The sequence below is a fragment of the Microcaecilia unicolor genome, chromosome 7, assembly GCF_901765095.1.
Source record: "Microcaecilia unicolor chromosome 7, aMicUni1.1, whole genome shotgun sequence".
NCBI lineage: Eukaryota > Metazoa > Chordata > Amphibia > Gymnophiona > Siphonopidae > Microcaecilia > Microcaecilia unicolor.
The window spans coordinates 124,003,310-124,018,895 of NC_044037.1; the positions used below are offsets into that span (position 1 = coordinate 124,003,310).

Consider the following 15,586-nt stretch of genomic DNA (forward strand, 5'->3'; position numbering starts at 1 on the left):
GAGTGTTAATATTCCGGAAATATAAGTTACAAAGATTTGGTAACAAAATGAGCACTTTACTGACTCGGTTAGTTAAAAACAAGGGAGGTAGCCGGGTGATAGCAGCAATAACAGATCAAGGAGGGAAGCTCCATCATGAGAAAGAGAGCGTAGCTCGGGTGATCAAGGATTATTTTAGATCCCTATATGAAGCGAGACAAGAGGGGATACAAGAGTATTTGAGGCAGGCTGGCATGGCCCAATTATCGAGTGAGGCGGTGGAGACTTTAAACAGCCCTATTTCAGGGAAAGAACTCCAGCAAATTATCAAATCGCTACCTAGTCATTCGGCGCCAGGACCAGACGGTTACTCATCTGAGTTTTACAAAATCTTAGGCCCCCCAGCTGTAGCCGCCCTACTGGATTATTACGATGAAGTAGTAGAACAACAAAGATTCCCCCCTCATACAAATGAGGCACTGCTTACCTTACTATTAAAGCCCAGAAAACCGGAAGCGCAAGCAGGGTCTTATAGACCAATATCATTAATAAATGTAGAGGTCAAAATTTTGGCCAAATTGATTTCAAATAGGATTCACCAACTCCTCCCAAGCATAATAGGACCAGAACAGGTAGGATTTGTTCGGAACAGACAGTCTGTGGTGAATGTGAGGCGGGTGTTAGTTGCAATGGGCCACTGTTAACACAAGAGGATAAAGGCAGCGCTTATCAGCCTAGACGCAGAGAAAGCGTTTGACAGCATTGACTGGGAATACCTATTTGAAGTGCTACGCTACCTGGGCTTAGAGGGTTGGGCACTACAAGCAATTAAAACATTATACACTAACCCTGTGGCTGAGGTACTGGTGAATGGGGAAAGAACAGGACAATTTCCCATACAACGAGGGACTAGGCAGGGGTGCCCCCTCTCCCCAGGATTGTTCCTCCTGGCCATAGAACCACTTCTAAGATCCCTAGTAAAGGAGGAGAGAATAGCGGGGGTAGAAGTAGGGGGAGAAAGGGTCAAAGTTATGGCATTCGCAGACGATCTCTTGGTGGCGACAGCGCGACCCAGTTCATCGGTTGCTATTCTTCTCCAGAAAATATCTCAGTTTGGAGCATTGTCAGGATTTAGGATTAATATCCAAAATTCCAGCATCATGCAGATATACCCCCCAGGTTTGGCAACGGGGAAGGGGAGAGATCATAATTTAGTGGAGGAAATTAAATACTTAGGGGTGCATATCCCACAAGATCTAACTAATCTTTATGAACGTAATATACTCCCTCTGCTTGTGGAGACCACAACCAAATTGAGTCAGTGGCAGGGGCTCCCCATATCGCTACTAGGGCGGATAGCAATGTGTAACATGATGATAGTGCCCTGTTGGCTCTATAGCTTTCAGATGCTTCCTCTCCACCTCAACAGAACAGATGAACAAAAATTGAACTCTTCCCTACAAAAATTCCTATGGAAAGGAGGGCGAGCGAGGCTCCTGCTGGATATGACATGCATGCCACCAGAATATAGAGGACTGGGACTCATGAATATCAGAATGTTGTCAATGGCATGTGCTATGAGCCACCTTAACGATTGGTTTTGTGGCACAGAGGATTTTTTGGCAACCAAGATTGAATTGAACCTCCTAGCCCCCTACCACTTCAGCAGCCATTTGCACGGGCTAAAATGTAGGCCAGTGCCGGCACTGACTATTTCTCATGTGCTACCCACTGCACGGAAAACCTGGAAGTGGCTGTGCAGCTTACATCATTGTCTCTCCAGAGTAACTCCTTTTCTTCCGTTGTGTGGAAACCCAGCGTTCCCTCCCGGGAACTTGTACGGAATATTTGGCAAATGGAAATCTAAAGGAATAGTATACCTGCTGAATGTACTCACTGAAGAAGGGAAACTGAAATCATACAAAGACCTGCAAGGGATGCAGCTTATTGGACCTAAAGACCTTTTGCACTATTGGCAGTTAAAACACTATATATCAAGTCTGCCCTGGGAGGCACTCACGGAGGATGCACAAGAGGAACTGGCCTCAGCTCTTTCTTTAAATTCGCAACAGAAAGTACCTCTTGCATTTCACCACAGGCACATAAAGGACACTAAACTAGAGCTCGATTATGCTAAACAAGCAAAAGACTGGAGTAAAGATTTGGCAACGCGGATACCGACCAGTGTGTATAAGGCCTATGTGTTAGCGATCCGCCGGACTACTCCTTGGACAGCGCATTGGGAACTGCAGTATAAATTTGCGCTGAGACTCCATGTACCCCCTCGCAGGGCGTTCCACATGGGCTTGTCCCCGGATGGAGCATGTCCAAAGTGTGGGGAATGTGGGGCAACACTAGGACACATGTTCTGGAGATGCCCGAAAGTTCAGCAGTTCTAGACACTCCTTATCCAATTTACGCGACGAATATGGAAAGCCCCATGGGCAGCTACACCCCAGATGCTGTTTGGAAGATTGGCATTGGGAGCAAACAGACCTAATGGATATACTGACTTTGTGAAACGTGCTATGTTGATGGCAAAGAAGGCTATACTAATAGACTGGTTGACAACTAAAGGACCCTCGATGATACAATGGTGTACCCAGATGGTGTGTTTGCTCAGGATGGAGAAGCTGGCCCTTAGGGATCAACCCTGACAGGACTTGGATAGATACTTGCTAAGATGGTCCCCATTTCTAGTGTCTTTGCCCCCTAATGCAAGAAGTTATTTGTTGAATACATAGTTACAAGTGTAACCAGATACTAGATATGATACTTAGGTAAGGGTAGGGGGGTTGGGGGATGGAGGGAGAAATGTATATGTCAGATGACGAGTTGTATTCTGAAGGTTGTATTTCTTTGTTTGAGTTGGATTTAAACATAAGTATTTCCAATATGGAGGTCGATAATGAATAATTGTATTTCCTTTTATTGAGACAAGTAGTTGTCTAAGGAAAATAATGTTTTTGTTTTGAGTATTTCTTATTTCTATATGCTTCTTTGATAAGATGTAAAATTTGAAAGTATAAATAAATATAAAAAAAGGGTGACAAAATATAAAATTGGTCCAGGTTCAGCTTCTGAGATGAGAATCAGTAAATAGGGATCACAGACAGTTCCAGGGTGTTTTTCAAAACCATTAAATTGACTCTATGAAAACTGCCCTCCCTTGGTCTTGCTAGAAGAATATGTGGATGCTTACGTTTAGCTATGTATCATGGAAGTGTCCCTGAAGTGTGTTTTCACTGGAATGTGTATATTTTCTACTGGGTGTTTTGCACAAAAGCAGATGGAAAATTTTGTTTCGGCAATACTGTGGTTGATTGCACGATGATGTAGCTGCTATATCATTAATATCTTCTATAGTATGCTTTGTTTTATACAGTTTTAGTATGATTATGATATATGCTGTATGTTCACTTTTTTGTTGTAAACTGCTTAGACACTTTAGTGTAGAGCGGCATAGGTGCCGGCTCTGTGGATGCTCAAGCACTCCTAATATTTTGGGTCCTGACATAGGTGGTGTACGGCAAAGGCACCATGTCAGTTAAAAGGAGTTGCTTCAAGTCTTGGTGTTCCCTATGATGCATCTTGCCTCCTCTGATGCAACTTCCTGCTCCATGTGGGCATAACTCGTCACAGGGAAGATCGAGGCCCTGAGGCAGCACATTTCAATTGCTGCGGTGCCTCTACCTGCAGACCAAAAAGAACAGAAAAATAAAATGCTTAGACAAAAAAAGTTAGAACAAGGAGATCACGTGATGCCATGCTTGGAGGAAGACGCTGAATTGAGTCTCTCCGGGCCCCCAGGCATCTCCTGAAAGGTTGCAACGCACCTAAAGGGAATTAAATTCTGATTTTGGGTTGGTGAGACAGCCAGAGAGATTTTATAGCTGGAGAGAGGAGTTGGCAGAGCGAAAATGGCAGTGCAGTCAGCACATAAAGAAAATTCTAAAAGCAAAGCGGTGGAAGAAAAGATGGCGGCGCCGCAGAGCCCGGTGGCCCTCACGGTATTCTCCGTGTGGATAGCGGAGATTATCGTGGAGATGACAACGGTACTGGAGGAGCTGCTGGAGAGGCGGCTGGCTCCTCTTGATGCAAAACTGGAACGCTTAAATATCCGAATGGAAGATCTGGCTAAGGACTGGATGGCGGTGCAAATCCGGACAGTGAAGGTGGAGGACTGGATTACGGCGGTAGAGAGTGATCAGGGAGCCATGCAGAAGAAAGTGGCAGAGTTGGAGGCCAAGCTAGAGGACCTTGAAAATAGGTCTAGAAGAAACAATTTAAGGCTTGTGGGAATGTCGGAGGCGATGCCGGATCGAAATTTGCAGGGCTTCCTGGAAACTTGGCTTACTGAACAACTGCAGCTCTCGGACAGCAATGGACCTTTAAGAATTGAACAGGCACACAGGCTAGGTCCGAGGCCACAAACAACAAATAGGCCTAGAGTGATTATCCTCAGAGTTCTCCACTTTGCCAAGAAACAGGAGATATTACAAGCACTCCGAGCTGGGAAAACGCTCAACTATGAAAATAAAATAATTCTATGCTTTCAAGATTACTCCGCAGGGGTGGCAGCCCAGCGAAGAGCTTTTCCCCCCATCTGCTCGAGGCTGTTTGCACTCAAGATCAAGTTTGCGTTAATGTATCTGGTAGCCCTTAAAATCACACAGGGAGGATTGACTTCATCATATACTTCAGTGGTGGACGCTAAGAAATTTTTGGTATGTGTGGAGAAGAAAGCCGAGGGAAGTACAAGGAAGAATGGAGAAAATGCATAGTAGACCCACTGGCTGCAAGATCGCGAGGCTGGAACAGTGGAGCTGCAGTGTGTTTTATGCACCATCTGGCCAAGAGAGTTAAGGGATGGAGGATGGTAAAACAACATAGAACCTGAACTCTCAGACATTTGTTTCAGTGTTATGGTTAATTAGCAGATGAGCAGAAGAGTGAAGGATGTCAGAGGCGTCCTAGATCAGGACGTTAATAGTCAATTAAAGGATGAATGGACGAGAGAGGTGTGTATGGAAGGAGATGGAGTACTTAGGGGGGGAGGGGTGTAGGAGTTTGAATGTATGATGCAAAAAACTTTGTGTTAATGCCTGAGAATGGAGATGTCTAGGGGGGCGTTTGAAGTGATTGTTCCTATGGGGGGAACCAGCTGTTGTGGGAGGGGTTGGGGAGGCGGAGAGGGGGGGGCAGGGGGGGAGGGAGTAATAGGTATCTTGGTTCAGTGGGAAATGGTAGGTTAAGAATGAGATGTTGGCATGCAAAGAAGGGCTGGCAATGTTTGGAGGGTGGGGGATGGAGGCTGGGCTGCCCCCCGCCATGGCAGGTTAAAAGAGACGTTAAATGAAGCGGATATATACCAGTAAGACATGGTAAAGTTAATTACTTGGAATGTCGGAGGGATACATTCACCAATTAAGAGATCTAAAATATTACAACATATGAATAGAAATAAAGTGGATGTAGCATTGCTCCAGGAGACACATCTTGATGCACGGGAACATGCAAAGCTAAAACTTGGTGGGTAGGAGAGTGTGTTGCAGTGGCTGCCCAGTGGAAGAACGGGGGGGGGGGGGGGCTATCCTGTTTAGAAAAGGGGTGGCTGAAGAGATACAGCTAATAAGCGAAGATCTAGAGGGGCGTTTTATTTTGGTTAAAGCGGTCATCAACGGGTGAACAGTTTACATATGTAATATCTATGCCCCAAATCAATATGACAGGAAATTCTATAGCAGGGTAGCTAAAGTCCTGACTAATGAAGAGTATGGCCCTTTGGTGGTGGGAGGGGACTTCAGTGCAATATGGGATCCGAGGATGGACAAGTCTGCCTCTGGCCCTGTAGCTGGATATTATGCGAATAAGGGACTGTTACAATTGAGCAAACTGTTAGATTTGGTGGATGTGTGGAGGGAATTACATCCCATGGATAGGGATTACACCCACTTGTCGCGTGCACATGATACACAGGCTAGAATAGACTATGTACTGGTGACCGGGGGGAGTTTAGGAAAGTGCGGGAATCAAATATAGGCCCTTATGTTATTTCAGACCATGCTTGGGTGTGGATGAAATGGGAGGCGGGGCAACATAGCAAACGAACAAGTCAATGGAAGTTCCCTAGGGAGTTGTATGGAGACCCTAGGTTCCGGGAAAAGATGCTGAATTGTTGGGATTCCTATAGGTCCACGAATGCAGAACATGAGAGTAACCCCGTATTGTATTGGGAGGCAGCAAAAGCGGTGCTGAGGGGGGAAATAATTAGCTATACCCACTATAAGTGCAAGGCACGGGACAGGGAAATTTTTCAGCTGGGGGGATTGATTATGAAAGCCAGGCAGAGTTTTGGGAGGTCGCCCAAGGAAGGGGGGAAGAGGAGGCTGTTAGAATATCAAGTGGTGCTAAACACGATTCTCCATCAAAGGGCCCACAAGTCACAGCAATATTACAGGTATATGCTACACCGTCATGGCAACAAAGGGGGTAGGTTGATGGCCAGGTTGATTAAACCAGTGGGAGGTCCCCGGAGATTCTTGCGATTCAAGACGATAGAGGGCGGAGGGTGTATTCGGATGAAGAGATAGGTGGGATTTTTCGGGAGTATTATCAGAGTTTATATGCAGATCCCCCAGATGAGGGTCTCTCGGGAGAAGTATATCTGAGTAATGTGACACTGCCTAAGGTGGGACAAAGAGAGAGAAGCATTTTGAATGCTTTAATCATGGAGGAGGAAGTAGCGACAACTATTGAGCGTAGTCCCCTGTTTAAAGCCCCTGGGGTAGATGGTTTTAGAGTGGAATGCTATAAAATTATTGGGGGGGGGGGGGGTGCAGTAGTCCCGCCTCTAACTAGAATGTTTAACAAAATCGTGGAGGAAGAAGTCTTTGGATTTAGCTCAAATTATAGTGCTACCTAAGCCAGGAAGAGACCCCACGTTTACGGCCTCCTATAGGCCTATTTCATTGCTGAACTTTGAAGTTAGGTTATTTGCAAAGATAATGGCAAATCGGTTGGCTAGGGTATTACCAGATATTATCCATGAGGCCCAAGTGGGTTTTGTAGGGGGACGCTCGGTGGGAAAGAACATGCGGAAGATACTGACCTCACTGGAATACAGGGAACGTAGGGTAATTCAATCTATACTTACTAGTTTTGATGCCGAGAAGGCCTTTGACCGGGTAAGGTGGGATTTTCTTTTTGATACTTTAAGGGCCGATGGAGTTGAGGGTCACTTTATCTCGGTCATCAGGGCATTATATTCGTCTCCCCGAGCTACAGTGCTGGTTAACGAGAGGGACTCTGAGCCTTTTTCGATATGTCGTGGGACTCGACAGGGTTGTCGCCATTGCTATTTGTGCTGACCCTAGACCCTCTTATACGGGGGATAATGGATAACTCAGACATCAGGGGTATTCAGGTGGGGGATCAGTGTTTCAAGGTGGCAGCATTTGCGGACTATTTGCTAGTGCATTTAGGGGCACCAAGGGAATAGTTGGAGGCGTTGTTGGAGGACTTCCGGGAGTATGGAGACTACGCAGGGTTTCGTCTAAATTTGGAAAAGTTGGAGGCATTGCCTTCATCGCAGCAAGTTAAGCGATTGTGGGATGTCAACTTTCCATTACGTTGGGCACACGACGTTTTTAAATATCTGGGGGTGAGACTGACAATGGACACGGGAACTCTATATAGTAGGAATATTACATGTCTTATGGAGGCCACCAAAAATCAGTTGGAAGGGTGGAAGGCTTTACCTTTATCGTTGCTGGGGAGGATAAACTTAGTGAGGATGGTTCAGTTTCCTCGGTGGTTATATGTTCTCCAGTGCCTTCCACTGTATATGAGGAAAAAAGACACGCATCGTTTACATAGCCTGTTGAGTAGTTTTTGTTGGGGGGGGGAGCCCAAAATTCGTTTGGTGGATATGTTGGGATTCTGGACTCAGGGAGGGTTAGGGCTGCCCAATTTATGATTATACAATCAGGCATGTTTGATGAGGCACTTAAGTGATTGGTTTGGAAATAAACATGACTACACTCCGGTGGAGATGGAAAAAGAGTTTTATGCACCTTATAATTTCAGATACCTATTACATTGTAGGAAAAGTCAAATCCCGTCACAGTTGAAAGGGAGTGTCTTGTTGGGCCCGTTAAGGGAAGCGTGGAGGGGGTCAGTGACCAAATTGGGGGGCAACGCAAGGATTTCAGACCAGATCCCGATTAGGGGTAATAGGGACTTTATACCGGGTTTAGATAGCCCAATATTTGAGTAGTGGGAGCAAAAGGGCATAGTTTGTCTGGAGAATCTGCTAACAGAGGAAGGGCAGCTGATGACATTTGAAGAGTTACAAGACAGAGTGGGTCCTGCCTGGGGCAATAGGTTTGCTTATGTGCAAATCAAACATTTTCTGTCCACTCTGGATGGGCCTTCAGTGAGGAACCGTTTGGGGACTAAGATAAGGGAGTTTTTTCAGCAGATGTGGGGGTTTCGGTATCAGGACTTAGACAGGTTCTTAGCAAAGAGACCCCGGTTAGGGATTATTTAGGAGTTAAGAGACGGTGGGAGGAGGATTTGGGGAAATCTTTGGAAGATTGGGATGTTGCTGCAATGCTTAGGGCTATCCCCTTGTTGACTAGAGATGAACGTTTAAGGGAGTGTGGAGCGAGGGTAATACTTCGTGCTTACGTAACTAAAACACAGCTCACACACATGAATCCGCAGGTGGGGGCAAACTGCAATAAATGTAATCACTATAGACATACGTTTTTTCATGCCATATGGGAGTGCCCCAGGATACAACAATTTTGGGAACAGGTGCGGAGGTTCCTGGCCAGTATTTTGAAGGTGCAGGTGAGCAGGGCAGTGGAATAATTTGTTCTAGATAAACCTAAATCATACTTTCCGATGCAGAAACATGCAACCCTGTTGAGTCGTAAGCTGGCCCTCGTGGCCCGAAAAGTCATATTACAAAATTGGGTGTCAGAGGAGCCACCAGCATACTGGCACTGGAGGAACCAGGTACATTTGTTGGTAACATGGGAAGCTGGGGATGCTAGAGGCTCACCTAGGCGAGGGAAAGAGTTTTTGGCGATATGGAATCCCTATTTGTCTAGTTTGAGCCCCAGGGGGAGAAGCCTTATTGTCAATACCCTGTGAATTTGGGAAGAGATACCGAATGGTAGTGCTGGGGGATGGTTGGGGGGGGGGGGGTAAGGGGTAGGGGCAGGGGTGGGTGGGGGGGAAGTTTTGTTATTCTAACTAATGGAAGGTGTTGGGGAATCAGTGTAATTGGCATATTTTTGTTAGGACAAGGGCATGATAGTATATAAATGTGAAAAGTTCACAGACCGCAGGCACTGTTATAGCTTTATTATAACAATGTCGATAACGGCATATTTGTTGTATTGCTGATGGTTGGATTACATTGATTTGAAATCAATAAAAATTGTTGAAACATAAAAAAAAGTCAACAAAGTATTTTATTCTGAATTTATTAATTGGAATATGTCAGCTTTTGGAAATGCATTTTAGTTTCAGTTTCTCTAGTATTGCTGTATGTCGAGTGTGACTTCTTGAGGTTTCCAATTCAGTTTATTTTTTTTTGGGGGGGGGGGGGGGGGGGGTTGCCTTCATATTGATCTCTGGTCCCTTGTGATATATTTATATGTTATGTGTTTTTCATGTGTGGCCATGGTGCAGTATTCTGCTAGCATGTAGTATCTGCGTAGAGATCTTGTTTGTTTTGTTTCACTAGGCAGTGTATTGGTGTTTTAGCGCCCAGAATCGTATTTATAGTGCTGTCAGTTTACACATGAGGTTGTACTCTTCATGTCCTGGGAGTTAGTTCTGTTATAGTATGGTAAAGTTCTGAGTGTATTTGTGCTCAAGTTTGTGTATAATGTAAAGATGTCTTAACAAGGTGTGATTTGGATTTTAAAACGTGCAGGGGACAATGTTTTGATGGTGTAGTAATGTCTCAGGAATGGTATACATGCTAAAGTTCGGGAAATTGAGCCTCATTTTATCTTTGAATGCAGTCTGTGACTATTTCTTTTTTGATGGTGGCAGGTGGAGGTACAATATTGGGTTGTGTTCAGCAGCCCTAATCATTTTGAAAAGTTGGCTCCTATGTAGAGCTGTATATTAAATCAATAAATCCAATCCAATTTGAAATGGTTCACACTATTACAGAGTACATGGATACTTTTTACAAAACTTGCCAACATTATTTATTCCTCTTTTCTGACATCTGATTGCTGTTTTCTCTTTGTTTTTAGAGTTGTGGATGGAATATGGCAGATATTCAGGTAATTAAATCTGGTAATTAACTAACTGTATAATGTTCATATCCAGTGTGACCTGCTGATTCTTTCCAAGTGTAGCCTCTCAATACAGTCACCTAGAGAGGACATTTGGAATCATTTTCTCATGGACCAGTCACCCAATGCATTTGTTTCATAGTAACATAGTAAATGACGGCAGATAAAGACCTGTATGGGCCATCCAGTCTGCCCAACAAGATAAACTCATTTTACATGGTTTGTGATAATTTATACCTAAGTTTGATTTGTCCTTAACATTCTCAGGTGTCACGCTTCACACTAAACACTGGATAGTGAGCCCTTGGGCTACTGCCGAGGGACGGCAGCGGCAGGAGGAACACTCACCCCACACCAGCACAGGCAGAGTTGACGTACCTGGATTTGGCAAGGTCTCTTAGGCAGGCAGCAAGATGAAGCAGAAGTCAGGTCCAGGCAAAAGTTCAAAAGGCAGGCGGCAAACAAAAGCAAAGTCAGGTCCAGGCAGAAGTCTCTATGTAGGCGGCAAGCGAAAGCAAAGTCAGGTCCAGGCAGAAGTCTCTATGCAGGCGGCAAGCGAAAGCAAAGTCAGGTCCAGGCAGAAGTCTCTATGCAGGCGGCAAGCAAAAGCAGTAGTCAGGCCCAGACAAAAGTTCAAAAGGCAGGCAGCGAGCAAAAGCAAAGTCCAAGTCCAGGCAAAGTTCCAAAAGCAGAATACTGAGGGTAGCAAAGGGAGCGCAGCAACAAACACTCGCAGAAGAAACACCTCTGAAGACCTCTGTTGCAAGGCAAACTAGGGAAGCTTCCAGGAGGTTAATAAAGGCCAACAGCCAGGGAGTACACCAGGTACGGAAACAGCTCAGTTCCAAAAAGTCTCAAGACCAACTGTCAGGCTAGAAAATCTGGACCGTACCGGCATGACTTCTGAAACCGGGAAAGCCACAGACAGTCCATTGCACCCACCAGGTCTGACCACTAGAGGGCGCGCTGAATGAGAGTGTGCCACCGAGGCAGAGACATAACAGTACCTCCCTCTCAAGGCCCACCCATATCTATTCAGTCACAATCAGGGCATAGATCATAGAAGTCTGCCCAGCACCCGTTTCGCTTTCCAATTACTGGTGTTGCCACCTAATCTCCGCTAAGATTCCGCGGATCCATTCCTTGTAATCAGGATTCCTTTGTGTTTATCCCACGCACGTTTGAATTCCTACCGTTTTCATCTCCACCACCTCCCGCGGGAGGGCATTCCACATATCCACCACCCTCTCTGTGAAAAAATATTTCCTGATATTATTCCTTAGTCTTTCCCCCCTCCCCTCCCCCCCAACTCAATTCATGTCCTCTAGTTCTACAACCTTCCCGTTCTGTTTCCTGCATAACATGACAGGGTCATGTACAGGAGTATAAAATATCAGGAAAAGACTCTCACGATATACTCCTCATCAAGATTTCAAGGACAGTGAGCTTAGCATTTTTCAATAAATCTTTTTTATGCTCCACTACTGCAAATTGAAAATAGCACAAAAAATTAGGATGTGTAGACAGAGTATAAGGCTTGAATTTTAATGATGGCCATTGATTGTGTGACCATGTCAGCTCTGAAGAGAACTCATCCTAACCTTTCCATTCTATTGTCACTGTGCAGTAATTGAACATTAAGGGAACAGTTCTCTAACTGGGTGTTTCCATGTAGGTGCTCCAAGGGTGGGCAGTAGAAGCCTAGATTTCATTATAGAATACCTGATATGTGGACACCTAAATGTGGCAGGAACACACATAACTTACAGTATTCTGTAACTTTGTGTATAAGTAGGAGTTCCATTGATGTTCATCCATGAGTACGCCTCCTGACAAATATGTTCTATGCAAAATAGTTGCATATTTACAGAATAGTACTTAACCAGCAAACTGGCATATATGTGTAGAAGTATGCCCCTATATTCATATATGCTAGTATTCTACACATTTATACATGTAATGTGTGTGTAAATGTTAGCACCCAGTTTACAGAATTGCCTTTTAAATAATTAGAATTATTAAATGCAGTAGTTTTGAGTTCTGGATAAAGCTAAAGTCTATCTGGAAATGGTTAAAAAGGGGATTCCTTTGTTACAATCATTGATACTTGTTGAAAGGAAATATAATTTTTGTTAGGGATGAGTAAACTTAAGATTCTCTTCATGCAGATGTGTTCTTCCACCATATTCTGAAAAGAAAAAGTTCTTGTGAGTTGCGTTGCTCAAACAGAGTGTTAGTTTGCACCTATAGTGTCTTGGGGGTGAGGTGGGGGGAGACAGCACCCATGGGTCCTGTGGGCACCACACCCTGCAATCAGCCACAGAGTCTATGAAAACACAGCACTGCAAAGATTACACTCATTCCTGGAACACAACGTATCTCATATTGGAAAAAGAGAACAAGTCAGACTGCTATAAGATACTTGCGTAGTAGCAAAATACCTCATCTCAGTACCACAGACAGAACTGAAACAAACCCTCACCAAATACAGAATAAGTGACCACATATTAGAAATAAAATAGGAATACATATATATTTAAGGCTTCTACATTTTGGTGTTCTTTAAATGGAATTTTTTGTCTTTTTCTTACCCTCCCAAAACACTTTGACTAAAAAAACACAGGGGTTTATTAATGTTTTTGCATTGTGAATTTAAACTATAGGAATAGTTTTAGGTATGTTTGATCTAGAAAATGGTACTTTAATTTTTTTTTTTTAAAGGAAGGCTTAATGAGAGTTAATGTTCTAGTGCAGGAGTCCCAACAATTTTGGGACCCCTGCACGTTTAAAAGCTTCTCCCCTAGTTCATTCCTACCACTCTCTCTCTCCCAAACTATTCCCCTCTAGTCCCCCTCTCCACCTCCATCCCATCCCGATCCCCTTCTTTCTGTTCTCCAGCCTCTCTCCATTATTTGTCCCTCCTCTCCTCCCTAGTCTCACCACTCTTTCTCCCCCATCCCCTCACCATATACTGTTCTCCCCAACCTCATCCCACCATTCTCTCGCCTCACCTGTTCTGACCCACTGGTCTCCCCGCCATCTCCCAGGAGATCTCATAGAAGATGGATTGGCTGGAGTCTACTGCTTACACCTGCCGTGTATTTTGTATCGGCCCCGCATGGCCCTCAGCCTGTGGTGTGGCCTCTGCCACCGGTGTCGAATGCAGCACTGGGGTTGACTGCCACCCTTGTAGATTGACACCGCTGTAAGCAGTTTTACTGCAACTCAAGCCTGGAGCTCTATCCTTGATTCCCCTTTCGGGGTCCTGCCTCTTCTCAGCCCACCCATGACGGGTTTCTGGCTGTCACTGGTAAAGAGCATATGGGGGTCAGATGCACATTATTGGCACTTCTTGAGAGGGTGTCCTTTAGAATGCTATCTGCACCCATCCTCCCTCCACTTGCACGGACGTTGTCTCCATTGACGAGCCTGTGTTTCCCTTTGGGGACATTGTGAATGTCTTTTCACTGCCTTTGGAGGTGGAGGATTGCTTTTTCCTCTTTGAGTTCCTGGGCTACGAGTCTTCTTCTAGGAGATCTGTACTGGTCCTGGTTCATTAGCTCTTCCATGAGGTTCTAGTGAGGGGTTGGAGGTCCTTCTGTGGCCCGCTCCCTTACATAGATATAGCCTCCATTCACCAGTTTCAGAACTCTTCTGGTTTTTGGGGGGGCTCTACTTTCTCCTCCCTCCAGGGGAGTTGGATTATCGCTTTTGGGAGTATGGATTTCTATGAGCTGTTCTTCAGTGCCCACTAGCTGGGACACTAGTACCATGGATCCACTTGGAAGCTCACATATTGCCCTTCTCTGGACTTCAGTCCTGCTACCTCTCCACAAGCATATACTGTTTAGCTTTGTTCCATGCTCACTTTGGCAGTTTCTCTCCCATTGGAGCTAGTCGAGTCACTTACCAGTATTGGGTCAGGTGGAATGTCTTGGCTGCAGCATCCATCAGTTCTGTCTCCGCTATGGCCGCGTGATCCTTGGTGAGTGTGTCTCTCTGCTTTTGGATGTTCGGCGGAGGCTGGTAGCTTCCAAGTGCCAGAGAGATGACCCTTTTAGAACACGGTTCTAAAAGTCTTTGCTGCCCTCATTACAGACTGCCTAAGCACCTTCTCTGACTTCCTGCTTGTCTAGGAAGTTCTTCGCTCAGTCAAAATGAAGGTCTTTTTATTGCCTCCTCTTCTTGCTAGCCTTAATGGACTGCAACTCAGCGTATTACTTCCGTCTTAAGCATGTGCTTCAGCCTGGATGGCTCTCCAGATGCAGCACCATACCCCTTTAAGAGGACTCCAGAGGGAAATCGCTGCAAAACCAGTCAGTACTCCTATGCCCTCCTGGTTGCACGGAGGCCACAGTTATTCGGGCTTCAGGCAGACGGCCTGTCAGCCGGGAGTGGCTCAAATCAGTTCTCAGTTCTGCTCTTTGTATTGTTATTTTCTCAGCAAAGAACAGTTTAGGATGGTTTCTTTACCTAAACATCCTACTCCCCATGGTTCTGGACAGTCATTGGCTCTGCTGCCTGCACTGGCTGGATATTTATCTACGGGCAGTCGCTTTCATTTCACCTGGGGATATTCTAGCACATGCTGCCTTTTGGCTTTGTGTCCAATCCTGGGAACATCACCATGTGTCTTATGTTCTTCGCAGCTCCTCTGTGCTGCCTGCGAGTCCATTTCTTTGCCTGTTTGAGTTTGTGCAGAGCACATCGATGACTGGTGGAGCATATGGAGCATTTTTTGGGTGCTGGACTTAGGGGGTTCATGTTTTACTATCCCCAGCTCCATCTGCTTCCCGTCTCCCACTTCGACATCATTGTGCTCCTGCTAGATACTCGCCTAACTGAGGCGTTTCTTCCCCTATGGGATATGGATACTCTGGTCACTCTTGCAACAGGGCACTGGGCCCATCGGTGGTTCCCACCTTCACAGCTGTTCATGTTGTTGATTACATGGCCTCCATCACCCATACAACACCATGCCTCTTTTTCACATGGGATCTCCTTGTAGACTCTAGCTTCATCGTGGTGTCAGACCATGGGGACCCTGGAAGAAGTCCTTCACGTGTTCCCATGGTTCGTTTGCTTTCTGTTTGGTAATGAGTCTGCCCCATTAGTCCCTAGGACTGTTCTAGGCCCTCAACTTACTACTACTACTACTATTTAGCATTTCTATAGCGCTACAAGGCGTACGCAGTGCTGCACAAACATAGAAGAAAGACAGTCCCTGCTCAAAGAGCTTACAATCTAATAGACAAAAAAAAGTAATCAAATCAATTAATGTG

General features: G+C 45.3%; 1 protein-coding gene across 3 annotated transcripts in view; it reads left to right on the forward strand.

The window, feature by feature from the left end:
• Positions 1–15,586, forward strand: part of LOC115474661 (E3 ubiquitin-protein ligase TRIM39-like) — a 170,157-nt gene that overhangs the window by 146,964 nt on the left and 7,607 nt on the right. For 2 of the 3 annotated variants that reach the window (XM_030210253.1, XM_030210252.1), the window contains one exon: positions 10,263–10,292. The exons of the other annotated variant lie outside the window; for it this stretch is intronic. The gene's annotated coding sequence lies outside the window, so the exon portion shown is untranslated. The remainder of the gene's footprint in view (positions 1–10,262; positions 10,293–15,586) is intronic. 3 annotated transcript variants of the gene reach the window in all.